General features: G+C 37.9%; 1 long non-coding RNA gene across 1 annotated transcript; it reads left to right on the forward strand.

Moving 5' to 3' along the window:
- Positions 1 to 2,503: 2,503 nt before the first annotated feature.
- Positions 2,504 to 12,856, forward strand: LOC138822489 (uncharacterized). The gene is made up of 4 exons (XR_011370476.1): positions 2,504 to 2,708; positions 4,218 to 4,309; positions 12,034 to 12,168; positions 12,686 to 12,856. It is a non-coding gene; the product is annotated as an uncharacterized lncRNA (long non-coding RNA).
- The last annotated feature ends 1,002 nt before the right edge of the window (positions 12,857 to 13,858 follow it).

Below are 13,858 nucleotides of genomic sequence, written 5' to 3' on the forward strand. Positions count from 1 at the left end.
CTCTTTTTTTAAATTTTTTTATTGTAAAGATACTATACAGAGGGTTACAGTTACATGAGCAAGGTAATGAGTACACTTTCTATTGAGCATTGTTAACCCCTCCATTGTTTTCCCCCTAATATTCCTTCCCTCCCTACCTCCCCCGAGGTTCTTTTTTTTTTAATTGTGATTAAGTGATTACATAATTTCCAAAATTTCACAGTATTGTGGAATAATGATGCTCATTTAAAGTCACAAGTTCATTCTAACTTTCCTGGAGCAAATTGTCTATCACAGTCTATAACATATAACAGTGTACACATATACACCATACATGTGATCAGCAGCATGGGGATATTTAGTAGTGGTTCGACCAGATGAGTGAGAGTTCTTTGTTTCTTAAGTCCTGTTAATTTTGTCATATCACCTAACATTTTGGATTTAGCATCCACTTATCAGGGAGACCATGTATTGTTTGTCTCTTTGCTCTTGGCTTACCTCGCTCAACATGATTCCTTCTAGCTCCATCCATTTCCCTGCAAATGCCATTATTTTGTCATTTCTAATGGCTGCATAATATTCCATTGTGTATAGATACCACAATTTTTGGATCCATTCCTCTGTGGTGGGGCATCTGGGTTGTTTCCATATCCTAGCTATTGTGAACAGTGCTGCAATAAGCATGGAGGTTCACATGTCCTTATATATTGGTTCCTGTTGTTCAGGGTAGATGCCTAAAGTGGTATGACTGGGCCGTAAGGGAGGTCAATCTTTAGCTTTATAAGGACCCTCCAGACTGCTTTCTAAAGTGGTTGTATAAGTGTACATTCCCACCAGCAGTGTAGTAGGGTTCCTCTTTCTCCACATCCCCTCCAGCATTTGTCTTTGGCTGATTTGTGGATGTGGGATATTCTGACGTCATCTCTTTCGTAACATCAAATGTTCCAATACTAACAGAATTTTGGTATATTTATGATGAATATTTTTAATAATAACAAAATGCCCAGAAAGTGTTTCATACTTATAATCCTAGATATTCCAGAGAAAGAGATAGGAGGATTATGGTTTAAGAGCATACCAAACAAAAAGTTAGTGTTTCAGAGATAGCAAGCATGGTAGTTTATGTCTGTAATCTTAGGTACTTGAGAGGCAGTGTAAGAAATTCGTGGTCTGAGGCTCACCTGTGCAAATTAGGAAACCCTATCCAAAAAACAAAAGCAAAAGGATTAGAGACATCTTTTAATCACTAGGGCCACCACTACAAATAGGAAACAAAACCCTAAAAAACTGTTCTGACAGAAATGTTTTTGGATAGATTAAATCTCTGGAAGAGTTTTAGTAGTAAGTGATTACTAAAGATTTTAAAGGATAGTCAGTAAAAGGGGAAATAGATAATGAACCTCCTCACAATGAAAAACTTGCTCAGGGAAAGACCCTAGGAAGACAGGAAAAAGATAAACTATAAACTAGCATGAAATATTTGCAAACCATATAGTAGAGGAGTTAAATCTCCAAAATACAGTGTTCTCAAATCTCTGTAGTACATAATGATAAAAACCAAACCAGAATGATTCGATAATGACCAAAAGATACAAATAAATGTTTCCCTGAAGAGTATATATTCAGCAAATAAGCACATAAAAGGATGCCTTGGTCCCAGCCCTTAGAGAAATGCAACTTAAAAGGCACAGTGAGGTACCACTACATACCTGTCTGAATGGCTCAATCAAAATAGTGACAACACAAGATTGATCAGAATTCAAGTGAACTTGATTATTCATACATTGCCACTAGGAAAGTAAAATGATATTTTCCTTGGGAAAAAATAGAACAATACCTGGTTTTTGGACAGTCCTGTGACTTGAACTCAGTCCCATGGCACTATCCGTGAGCTTCTTTTTAGCTCAAGGCTAGCGCTCTACCACTTGACCCACAGTGCCAGTTTCTGTGCATGTGGTACTGAGTAATCAAACAAAGGGCTTCATGCATGCTAGGCTACTACTCAGGTACATGCCCAGCCTAACAGTAACATTTAAAATTTAACTGAGCAGGCATTTTTCCCAGAGAAAGCTTTCATTCCCATAAACACCTGTACATAAGCTTTCTGAATCATTTTATTTCTGTGATAGTCCCAAAGTACATTTATACCATGGACTATTCAGAAACAGTAAAAAAAAATCTTAATACAAGTGGGTCTGGAGGGACTTAAATGCTGTGTAAAAATTCTTAACAAGTGACATGCTATGTAATTCCATCTATACTTCTTTAAGTGACAGAATTTCAGTTGAAATATGTTGAAAGCTGAAGATTGGTGGATTCTGCCACAATGAATTATGCTTCAGTTATGAAAGCTGTTACTAGGAGAACCTGGGGGAAGATCTGTGGGATCTTGTCTGTATTAATTTACTAATGTTCCTGCCTGTGACTCTGTGAAAGTGTCAAAAGATTTAGACAAATAATTTATACTAAAAAAAAGCTGACCTCAATCACTTTTTCCCTTGGACTTTCTGATAAAGATGATCCTGAGACTCCACTGATAACTGAAGCAAGTCCTATCATTGAAGAAAGAAACTGTAAGTCAGTGGAGAATTCTGAGTCTGTGAAGAATACTGAATCTGTTGACCAACATACCAATCAAGAGACTTAATGGAAGCTGTAGTGTCCAGTTGAAAAAACCAGAAGTTGGGTCTTCCAGGGACCCTGAGACTTCAGAAGTTCTCCCTTTTCAGGTATCACAGAATCTCTATTTTTTTTTGTGGGTTGTGGGGCTTGAGTTCTGGGCTTGGGCACTATCTCTGTGTTCTTCAGCTCAAGGTGAGCACTCTACCACTTGAGCCACAGTACCACTAATGGTTTAGTGGAGGTAAGAGTCTCATGGACTTTCCTGCCCTGGCTGGCATTAAACCGTGATCCTCAGATCTCAGCCTCCTGAGTAGCTAGGATTACAGGCGTGAGCCACTGGTGCCCAGCTAGAATCTCTATTAAAATATTGGGATTTAAAAATATTAGAGTTTACCAGGTACCCCTGGCTCACACCTGTAATCTTAGCTACTGAGGATGCTTAGGTCCAGATGAATGCAGATTCCATCTCCAACTAAATGCCAGCAAAGTGCTACACTAGAGGTATGGCTCAAGTGGTAGAGTGCCAGCCATGAGCAAGCAAGCCAAATGTGTGAAGCCCTGGTACAATGAGAAAAACAAATCATTTAAATAGGGATACAGGTGGACCCATTGCAACAATGAGATGTACAAGTCATTATGTCGAAAACGAACTTTACAACTTTGGTGGGGGGTCAGGGAAAACTGGGTGGGGGGGCGGGGGGAAGGATGGGAAGGGATGGGAAGGGGAAACAAAGGAGGCGGCTAAATGCTTGATAAGAAATGTACTCATTATCTTGCCCATATAATTGTAAACCCTCTGTACAGTATTTTCACAATAAAAAAGAAGATTCAAGCTCAATGCTAATTTAGGTTTACATTTCTTTTCTTATTTTTACAACCATAAATAATAGTTTTTCAGTTCTATAAATGCCATCAGCAGTAATTTCCTTTGCTGCATGGTGCCTACATAATAAACACAGACAACTGTCTATCAGTCAAGCAATGCATTAAGCAAATATTATTAGGTTCCCATACTTTAGCTAATACTTAGATAACTTATGTATATTGTACTCTGGCTCAATAATTTTTCACACTTTCTTGTGTCTTCCCCCCCCCCATTTACTGGGACAATAGGAAACTTTCCAAAGATATACCCCAGGCCAGATGGAAATATTGGGGCCCCGGGGGCAAGTCCTTGCTCTCCTCAGCCTCAGCTACAGTGGCCACAGTGGGTAAAATCATCAGTCATTTCATTACTGTCTGTGTGCGTTTTACAGATTTGTGTTACAAAGGACTTAGTTAATAATTCTCCTTCCACATTTGTTCAAGGGTTTATTGTTTGAAGAAAAATAATCATGAGATGATAGACACTGCTAGTAGAATTGGTAGCATTTTCTTATTAGAATGAAGTCTAGGAATTGCTATAAATGTCTGTTCTTTAATGATGATATATCAGGGTTTTGTTTAAAAAATGTTATACTAAGGAGATATTTTCAAGGAATAATTACCCCAATTGTTAAAAATAACCTGTCTTATAGCATTCATGATTTTAGATATACACACTTTGATATTTCGTTTTTAGAATTTAGCTTGGTAAGTTTGGGTAATAAAGAGCAACAAATTTAATTTTTCTCTAGGACAAGATACTTCAAACATCATTGAAACAACAGAGTCTTCCCTTGGGATCCCTAGTCCCAGTGAGATTTCAGCTGAAGTCAAGCTGCTGAAGGTCAGTATAGAGAAAATTTAAGTCCTAGGATACTTTGGATTCAGTAGCTAGCTTGTGCATTTTTGATATTAAGGACATGGGGACATCCTACAGCTGTGGTGGGTTGCCTTGTGAATCCAGCTGCCAGTTAGAGATCTGTGTCTTGTAACTGTTCATATCTCTCTACTCTGCATCTGAAGTAATTTCAAGGACTGCTGTATAATAAAATTATATTGCCATATATGCTGAATATAAGAATTACTTAGCACTTTATATGGCAACCACGGTTGGCTGAATTTAAAACCGACAGGACCAAAAAAGATTTTTGTTTATTTAGGGCTATTTTTTTTGCCTTTTGTTTTTTGTTTGTTTGATTTTCTACCTTTTGTTTTTTGATACTAGGCATTGAACCCAGGATGTTGCAATTGCTAGGCAAGTGTTTTGCCATTGAGCTGAGGTACATTCTAGCCTTTTCTCTCTCTTTTTTTTTGCATTTGGGTTTTTATGAAGGTGAGGGTTTATATATATATATAGTGAAAATACCATACAGAGGTGTTACAATTACATGGACAAGGTAATGAGTACATTTCTTATCAAGCATTATTGCCTCCTCCTTTGTTACCCCTTCCCATCCCTTCCCATTTCCCGTTCCCCCCACTTCCATCACCACCCCACACACACCGTGCCAAAGTTGTAAAGTTCGTTTTTTGACATTGTTGCAATAGGTCCAACTGTATCCCTATTTAAAATATTTGTTTTTTTTCCTTCCCCTCCACAAATTATACCAACATCAAATACAGTGAAAACAGGGGTTATACCGTGGGGGAGGGACATACAAAGCAACAAAGAAATCATCTTATAAATATGTTAGAAACAATTGTATGAAAGAAAAAAGAAACATTTGTGTCCTTATCTTGGGGATCATTTCACCTACCATCAACTTTTCTTACCGTTTCTGCTTGTCTTAGACATATACTAGTTATTGCAAATAAGGGAAATCATGGGACCTATGTTTATTTGGGCCTGGCTTACTTCACTTCATATAATTTTGTCCAACTCTCCATTTCATAACAAATGGGGCAATGTCATTCTTTCTGATGGAGGCATAGAATTCCATTATGTATATATGCCACATTTTCTTGATCCATTCATCTACTGAGGGGCATCTGGGTTGGTTCCATATCTTAGCTATGGTAAATTATGCTGCAGTATACATAGTCGTGCTTGTAGCTTTAGCATGGTCTTCTTTGTGATCGCTTGGGTAAATGCCCAAAAGAGGGATTGCTGGGTCATAGGGAAACTCTATGTAGACTCTTTTGAGGAACCTCCATACTACATTCCAAAGTGGTTGAACAAGTTTATACTCCCACCAACAATTCAGAAGAGCTCCCTTCTGTCCACATCCCCTCCAACATCTGTTGTTATAAGAGTTCTTGATTCTAGCCATTCTAACAAGGGTTAGGTGGTATCACAATGTTGTTTTGATTTGCATTTCTTTTATGGCTGGGGAGGTTGAGCATTTCTTCATGTGTCCATTGGCCATCCTTCTTTCCTCTTCAGAGAAGTTTCTCTTTAAGTCTTTAGCCACTTATTTATTGGGCAGTTGTTTCTTTGAGGATTTGTTGTTGGGAAATTAAATTTTTTTGAGTTCAAGTTGTATTTTAGATATGTGACCCTTGTCCGTTGTATGGCTAGTGAAAATCTTTTCCCAATCGGTGGGCTTTCTATTGCTCTTGCTATGTCCTTTGCCATGCAGAAGTTCTGCAATTTCATGTAATCCCATGTGCCCAACCTTTCTTTGATTTGTTGTGTTTCTGGGTCTCTTTTAAAAACATTTTGGTCTGTGCCAAGATTTATTCTTCGAAGTTTGTCTTGATCAAAAGGAAACCTGCACTTCTAAGCCGTATGGAAAAGTTTTGAAGACCAGTTTGTTTTCTTCATCTCTCACAGCCCATATTGTTTCTCATTTAATACTCTTTGCTCATCTCTATCTTTTTTTCTCTGGAAGCAGATTTATTCTATCTGTTTTTCTCCATCTTCAGAGTTATATCATGTTTTGGCGTATATACCCATCAGAGACTAACAGGTTCCACTATCACTACTTGTGTATACCTAAGAGAGAACTGGATTGACATACCTTTGGGTCCATAGTGCATGGGTCAGTAGCCATGTCAGTAGACATGGCTGCAAAATACTCCATATATGAGGCACTGTTCTTACTGATGAGGCTATTTACTGTGAGGCTATTTTGGCTTTGACTAACACACTATGTGTTTAAAAAATGAGTTTATTTTTCTCCCTAAAGGACTCTAGAAATAGACTATTGCATGTTGTTTTGGTGAACGTAGGGTCCTGGTACCTTCAGTTTTCTTTGTTGTTTACTTTATGATTTTGTAATTGTTGTCAGATCATGCTGTGAGTGCAAGTATGGTATTCTCAAACAGATAAGCTCAAATTCAGGAGTTACAGAGACAGGAAGTTTCATTTCTCCTCATGCCCCCAGCAACTAGAATGGTTTAATGTCTAACTCTGATGCTTTGAGATATTGGGAGATTAAATTGTTAGCATTATCAGAAATTTTTATCAGGAGTTGCTTTTAGTGGGCAAAGAAAACAGGAGTTAGAAGTATGTTTGGATAGTAAACAGCAGTGACTTCATAAACACTTGAAGGACATCTGTCATTCAGAGCCATGTTTTAAGAGGGGAATGAAAATCATGGAAAACCCTGGGAAGAGTGGCTAGTATTAATGTCTTAAAAACTTGGAGAGTTAATGGATCATGCATATGAAAATCTAAGGAAAAGAGATAGGGAGAATATACCCTTTTTATACCTTTGAAGGCTAGCATGGAGGGCAGAGTTTAGGTTGTGTTTACTTATGTCTCATGAGTAGAGAACTCCCACTACTCAGTGGAAGTTTTATGGACTTAGATTTTAGTTGAATATTAAGTGTACCAGAATAGAATTGGTGGCATTTTCATCCTAAAGCCTTTCCCATCTTCTAAAGTTCCTAAGGAGAGAAATTAATTTCACTGTGAAGGAAATTATACTAGAGATGGTTCTTTTTAGAAGTTTGAGGTAAAAGATACCAATGAAATCACTCGGTCATCTTTTTTGCAATTTTGTCATGTTCCTTTAAGGATGTTGTCTTCTGCTTCGTGTGTGTGTGTGTGTGTGTGTGTGTGTGTGTGTGTGTGTGTGTGTGTGTGTGTGTGTGTGTGTTATTCCTGGGGGTTAAAAGCAGGACCTGGGTGCTGTCCCTGAACCTTTTTGCTCAAGGCTAGCACCCTACTACTTGAGCAACAGCTATACTTCTGTGATAATTACTTTTTTTTTTTTGGTGATTAATTGGAGAGATAAATCTGCCTGGACTAGACTACCTTGCCTGGTCTGGCCTCAAACTGTGATGCTCAGATCTCAGCCTCCTGGATAACTAGAGTTCCAAGTGTGAACCACTGGCATCCAGCTAGTTAGCTAGCTAGCTTGCTTGCTTCCTTGCTTCCTTTCTTCCTCCACCCCACTTTTTTTTGTCTGTCATGGGGCTTGATCTCTGGGTGTGGGCCCTGTCCCTGTACCCTTCTGCTCAAGCTAGCACTCTAGCTCTTGAGCCACAGCGCCACTTCCGGTTTTCTGAGTGGTTTATTGGAGATAAGTGTCTCACAGACTTTCTTTCCCAGGCTAGCTTTGAACGGTGATCCTCAGATCTCAGTCTCCTGAGTAGCTAGGATTATAGGTGTGAGTTACCAGTTTCAGGCCTCTTTCTTTTTTAATGTTTATGTTCTGGCACTGGGGTTTGAACTCCCATCTTCACAGTCTACCTTGTCCTCCTCCCCCACAGCTGGCACATGAACCCTGCCTCTGATTTTTGCTGGATAAATAAATGGAGATGAAAGTCTCACAGGTTCTTCTGCCCTTGTGGCTTTCCATTGTGATCTTTAGATCTCAGCCCAGAGATCCTAGGACCATAGGCGTGAGTCATCAGTGGCCCAGTCCTGCTTTCTGGATTCAGATTCATATTTCAAAACTTTTTAACTGTTACTAAAAGATACGGGTTACAGTTATATAAGTTGGGTAAAGAGTACATTTCTTTTTTATCAATCGTGGACATGAACTCTGGGCCTGGGCACTGCCTCTCAGCTCTAGAGCTCAAGGCTAGTTAGTGCTCTACTACTTGAGCCACAATGCCACTTCTAGTTTTCTGATGGTTTATTGGAGATAAGAGTCTCACAGACTTTGCTACCAGGGCTTGCTTTGAACCACAATCCTCAGATCTCAGCTTCCTGAGTAGCTAGGATTACAGGTGTGAGCCACTGGTACCCAACTAAGAGTACATTTCTTTATTTTTTCTTCACCCTTTTTTTATTTTTAATTTTTATTGTGAAAATGCTGTACAGAAGTGTTCCAATTACGTGGGCAAGATAATGAGTACATTTCTTATCAAGCATTGTAGCCTCCTCCTTTGTTTCCCCTTCCCTCCCCCACCCTCCCCCACCCAATTCTCCTCCTCCCCCCAAAGTTTCAAAGTTTGTTTTTCCACATAACGACTTGTACATCTCATTCTTGCTATGGATCCACCTGTATCCCTATTTAAAGGATTTGTTTTTTGGACAATGTCACCACTTTCTTCTCTCTGTTAGGCTTGATTATAGGGAGTCTAGTGTAGCCTTCAATCTTAAGGACTAGTTAATCTTTACTGCTGAGCCCTGATTCCTCTGAATTCACTCTTATTCCTCAGGTGTTCAGTGAAGTCTGTTCACTTGATTGTTTAAAAACCAGATGTTTCCGCATAGCTTGAGCTATGGGGATTGTGTTGCTTACTACTTACACTAGTTCTTCTCCAACTGTGTGGCGTTACCTAATGTTTTTTAACAGTGTATTATTCAGATAAAGACACATGGGCACATCTGTAGCTTCTTGAAACATTTTACTTATATAGCTGCATCCTCTGAAGTTTTCTGACTTTCAAATGATAGCTGCTTCAGCCTTCCCTGATGCCAGCCTTTTCCCTGACTTACATTGTGTGTGAGTGTTCTGTTGTCTTTAGGATCTCCTCTGTGTGTTGGGGTTTGGAACTTTTCTCTAGGCAGAAAGCCCAGCTGTAGGGTTGACTTTGTTTCTCTTTTCTCCTGGACCAAAGTCTTTTATTTTGTCTTTTTTTCCATTGTCTAAAAATAGTTCTTTCTTATATTTTGTCTGGTTTTCTAGTTGCTGTATAGGAAGGCAAGTGTAATATCAGCTTATTTATAGTACTTGAAAGCAAAAGTTCTCTCCATAATAGAGTGTTTGATATAATATAGTTTAATTACTTGGTGTACTTGTTGATCTCTTATATGATTTTTAAAGATAAAAGAGAACTGATTATTTTTGAAACATACTCATCTTTGTAATATATATTGATTCCCTTACTAAGAATCAGCATAGTCTTCTAGGACAAAGTTGAGCTATAATTTGCATACAGTAAAACTGTTTTTTTTGCAATATGACTTTGTGTTGAGAAATAATAATTATGTTTATACTGTATAGTCACAGTATATTGTGATACACAGACACAGAATATTTTCTGTATTTGTATGGCTCACTGAGATATAAGAATATTTTCAGTACTAAGGGAGTTCCTTCATGCCAGTCTGTAGCCACACCGTTCTGTCTGTTCACAGCATTTTCCAACCATTGATCTCTTTCTGACTATAGTTTCCTCTTGTTTAGAAAAATGTTTACTATGTGTAGATAAATACTTTTTTCTTTTGCCAATTGTGGGGCTTGAACTCAGGACTTGGGTGTTGTCCCTGACCCTTTCTGTACTTAAGGCAGCTATCACTCTACCACTTAAGCCACAGCGCTATTCCCTAAATTTTTTGAGAAGTTATTTGGAAATAAGTATCTCATGGACTTTCCTGCCTGGAAGGCTTTGAACTGTGATCTTCAGATCTCAGTCTTCAGAGTAGCTGAGAAGGATTACAGGCATGAGTCACCAGACACCACTGCCTGGCTATTGTAACCTTTGTTTATTTATTTTGGCAATATGAAGTACCACTTGAGCCACATCCTTATTCCTTTCTTCTGCCTGTCTATCTATCTATCTATCTATCTATCTATCTATCTATCTATCTATCTATCTATCTATCTATCTATCTATCTATCTATCTATCTATCTATCTATCTATCTATCTATCTATCTATCTATCTATCTATCTATCTATCTATCTATCTATCTATCTATCTATTTATCTATCTTTCTTTCTTTCTTTCTATCTATCTATCTATCTATCTATCTATCTATCTATCTATCTATCTATCTATCTATCTATCTATCTATCTATCTATCTATCTATCTATCTACAGGGAGCAGTTTTGTTCTCAGAGATGTCAGTTCATAATGGCAGGAAGGTCATGGCAAAGCAGAATCAATCATACCATGGCAACTAGAAAGCAGAAATAGCTAGTTTGTTTTTGGATCCAATCACTGGCTTTTACTTGTGCTGGCTTTGGGCTACAATTCTGCCTCTACTTTGTAAGCAGCTGTGATTACAGGCGTAAACTGTGTCTTTGGATTCTCTTTTCATTCTTTTCACTGTGTAGCCTGGCATCCTTGAACTGGATATGAATGTAGCTTAGGCTGGCCTCAGACTCACAATACTTATGCCTTAGTCTCTGGAGTAATGGCATTATAGGCATATATTAAATACTTAGTTATACTTTAAATTTATGCTTTATATTTTTTTTCTTAATTTTAATACTGAAATTTAAAACAGTTCATTTTCATAATGTGAACTTGTTCAGATTCTTTAAGAGATAGTATGCCCCTTCTAGGAAGATAACTATAGTCCTCACTTTTATCTTAGATTACCTTTGTTTGCTTTTATACTTTACATACTTATAGTACATTTTGTATCTATCTTCTTTCACAACATTTTTGTATCATTTGACCATGTTGCATTTTGGATGTGGTATTCCATTTTGTCACTATGTTATATTTTATTTATTCCACAGTTTTTAAGGATTGAAATAGTTTCCATGTTATAGCTATTACAAATACTGCTGCTCTGAATATTTTTGGTTATTTATTTATTTATTTTTGGCTAGTACTGAGGCTTGAACTCAGGGCCCAGGAACTGTCCCTGAGCTTCTTTTGCACAAGGTTATCACTCTACCACCTGAGCCACAGTGCAATTTCCTGCCTTTTCTATGTATGTTGTACTGAGAAATTGTTCCTAGGGCTTCATGCATGCTAGGCAAGCATTGTACCACTAGGCTACATTCCCAGCCCTGAAATGTCTTCTGATGAACCACTGTACATATGTAGCTATAGTAGATTCTGGCCAGCAGTTTTCCAAAGAGGAGAACCTACTATGTGTCTACATGCAGTGTGTATTATCCTTACTGTTCCACATTCTTCCCAGTGCTTAGTATTGTAGGTCACTCTTAAAGAATTGAAACATATAAATGGCTGGACACTGGTGGCTCATGCTTGTAAACCTAGCCCCTGAGGAAGTTGAGATCTGGGGATTGTGGTTCAAAGCCATCCCAGGCAGGAATGTCTGTAAGACTCTTCTCTCTAATTAACCAGCAAACAAAGCAGGAAGTGGAGCTGTTGTGCAAGCGGTAGAGTACTATCCTTGAAGAAAAAAAGCTCATAGACATCACCTAGGCCCTGAGTTTTAAGCCCCTGGACTGACACAAAACCCCCACAAAACATGCAAATGTGTTTTCCCAGTATTGTAGTAATGACATTTATGTTGCTTTCTAGGGAAAGGACATTATTAGTGGGGGTTTAGATGCCTTCAAATTCATTGTGAAGAAGACAATAGATGTAATAGCAGAAGGGGATCCTGTATTTAAAATGACCAAGGATCTGATGAACTGGAATTCTACACTGTCTCAGGTACTGTTACCTTTACTGGTTTGATTGCTGTTTTCTGTTGTTCATGTGTTTTGTTTTGTTTTTTAATTTGAATTTTTCCCTTTGTTACCTTGAGATTTTGTTAGTGTATTTCCTTGCAAAGAATTTTCAATGCATTATAAAATGAAGGCATTTTTATGGGCTGGATGTGCAGTTAGAGCTCTAATGCTTATACAAATGGCCAGCTCTTTTCTTTCTGCAGTAGCCTCTGTCAGCGCATTGCAAAATCCTGAGCGCTATCAAGATTGCTTATTAGGTTAATGTTGAAACCACTTTTAGAAATGCATGTGGCTCCTTGGGTAATACTGTCAAGCATCAAATTTTGTTTAGCTACTTTTTTTTCCCATGCAGCTCCTGATCCTTAGTGAATTTGATTTGCCATACCAGGCATGAAGAGCAGCACTCTATACTGGAACTTGTCTCAGCTTTGCTTCTCTCCACTCTTAAAAGTTACCCTTGAGCTATTATTTGCTGCTTCTATACTTCCATCTCTTTTTAGGTTTTACGAGAGGCAAAGGAGAAAGAAGAGCTCATGACCTCCAATGAGGTAGCCATGGAAACAGATAAGAAATCTCATAGTGGGCTACCCTTTGATGAACTTCAAGAACATCTAAAAGTTCTGGAGATGCTTTTGCAAGAAAGTGAAAAAAAGGTAATTCCAATCTCAAACTCCCAGCTGAAAAGAGTCTTCAAAGGATAACCATTGCATCGTTTCTTTTCTCTTTGTATTTTTGGAAGTTGAAATGTCTTTCTGAAGGAGGTGTGGCATGCTGGAAATATTATAATAGAAGAAAAATATCCCTTACTGCTTTATTGTTAGAAATATTGAGTAAGTCAAATGTTATTTCTCTTAAAGTTATAGAAAAAGAACACAATAACAAAGAGGTCTTAATATCAGATACCTTTTTCTTTTACCTTAGTCTTTCATTTTATGGTTTTTCCTCCAATGTCATCGGTTTTTAGCTGTCAAAAAGCCTGTTATAGCTGCTAATTTGTATATTATTTCCTGTTAGTTCGATCTCCTCTGATAATCTAAGCCATTCTTTCTTCTTTTTCTTTTTCTTTTTCTTTTTTTCTTTTTCTTCTTCTTCTTCTTCTTCTCTTCTTCTCTTCTTCTTCTTCTTCTTCTCTTCTTCTTCTTCTTCTTCTTCTTTCTTCTTCTTCTTCTTCTTCTTTCTTCCTTCTTCTTCTTCTTCCTCTTCCTCTTCTTCTTCTCTTCTTCTTCTTCTTCCTCTTCTCTCTTCTCTTCTTCTTCTTCTTCTTCTTCTTCTTCTTCTTCTTCTTCTTCTTCTTCTTCTTCTTCTTCTTCTTCTTCTTCTTTCTTCTTCTTCTTCTTCTTCTTCCTTCTTCTCTTCTTCTTCTTCTTCTTCTCTTCTTCTTCTTCTTCTTCTTCTTCTTCTTCTTCTTCTTCTCTTCCTCTTCTTCTTCTTCATCTTCCTCTTCTTCCTCTTCCTCTTCTTCCTTCTTCTTCCTCTTCTCTTCTCCTCTTCCCTTCTTCTTCTTCTTCTTCTTCTTCTTCTTCTTCTTCTTCTTCTTCTTCTTCTTCTTCTTCTTCTTCTTCTTCTTCTTCTCTTCTTCTTCCTTCTTCTTCTTCTTCTTCTTCTTCTTCTTCTTCTTCTTCTTCTTCCTTCTTCTCCTTCTCCTTCTTCTCCTTCTTCTCCTTTCTTCTCCT

Source organism: Dipodomys merriami, unplaced genomic scaffold (assembly GCF_024711535.1).
Source record: "Dipodomys merriami isolate MVZ:Mamm:240054 unplaced genomic scaffold, mDipMer1.0.p SCAF_1102, whole genome shotgun sequence".
Lineage (NCBI taxonomy): Eukaryota > Metazoa > Chordata > Mammalia > Rodentia > Heteromyidae > Dipodomys > Dipodomys merriami.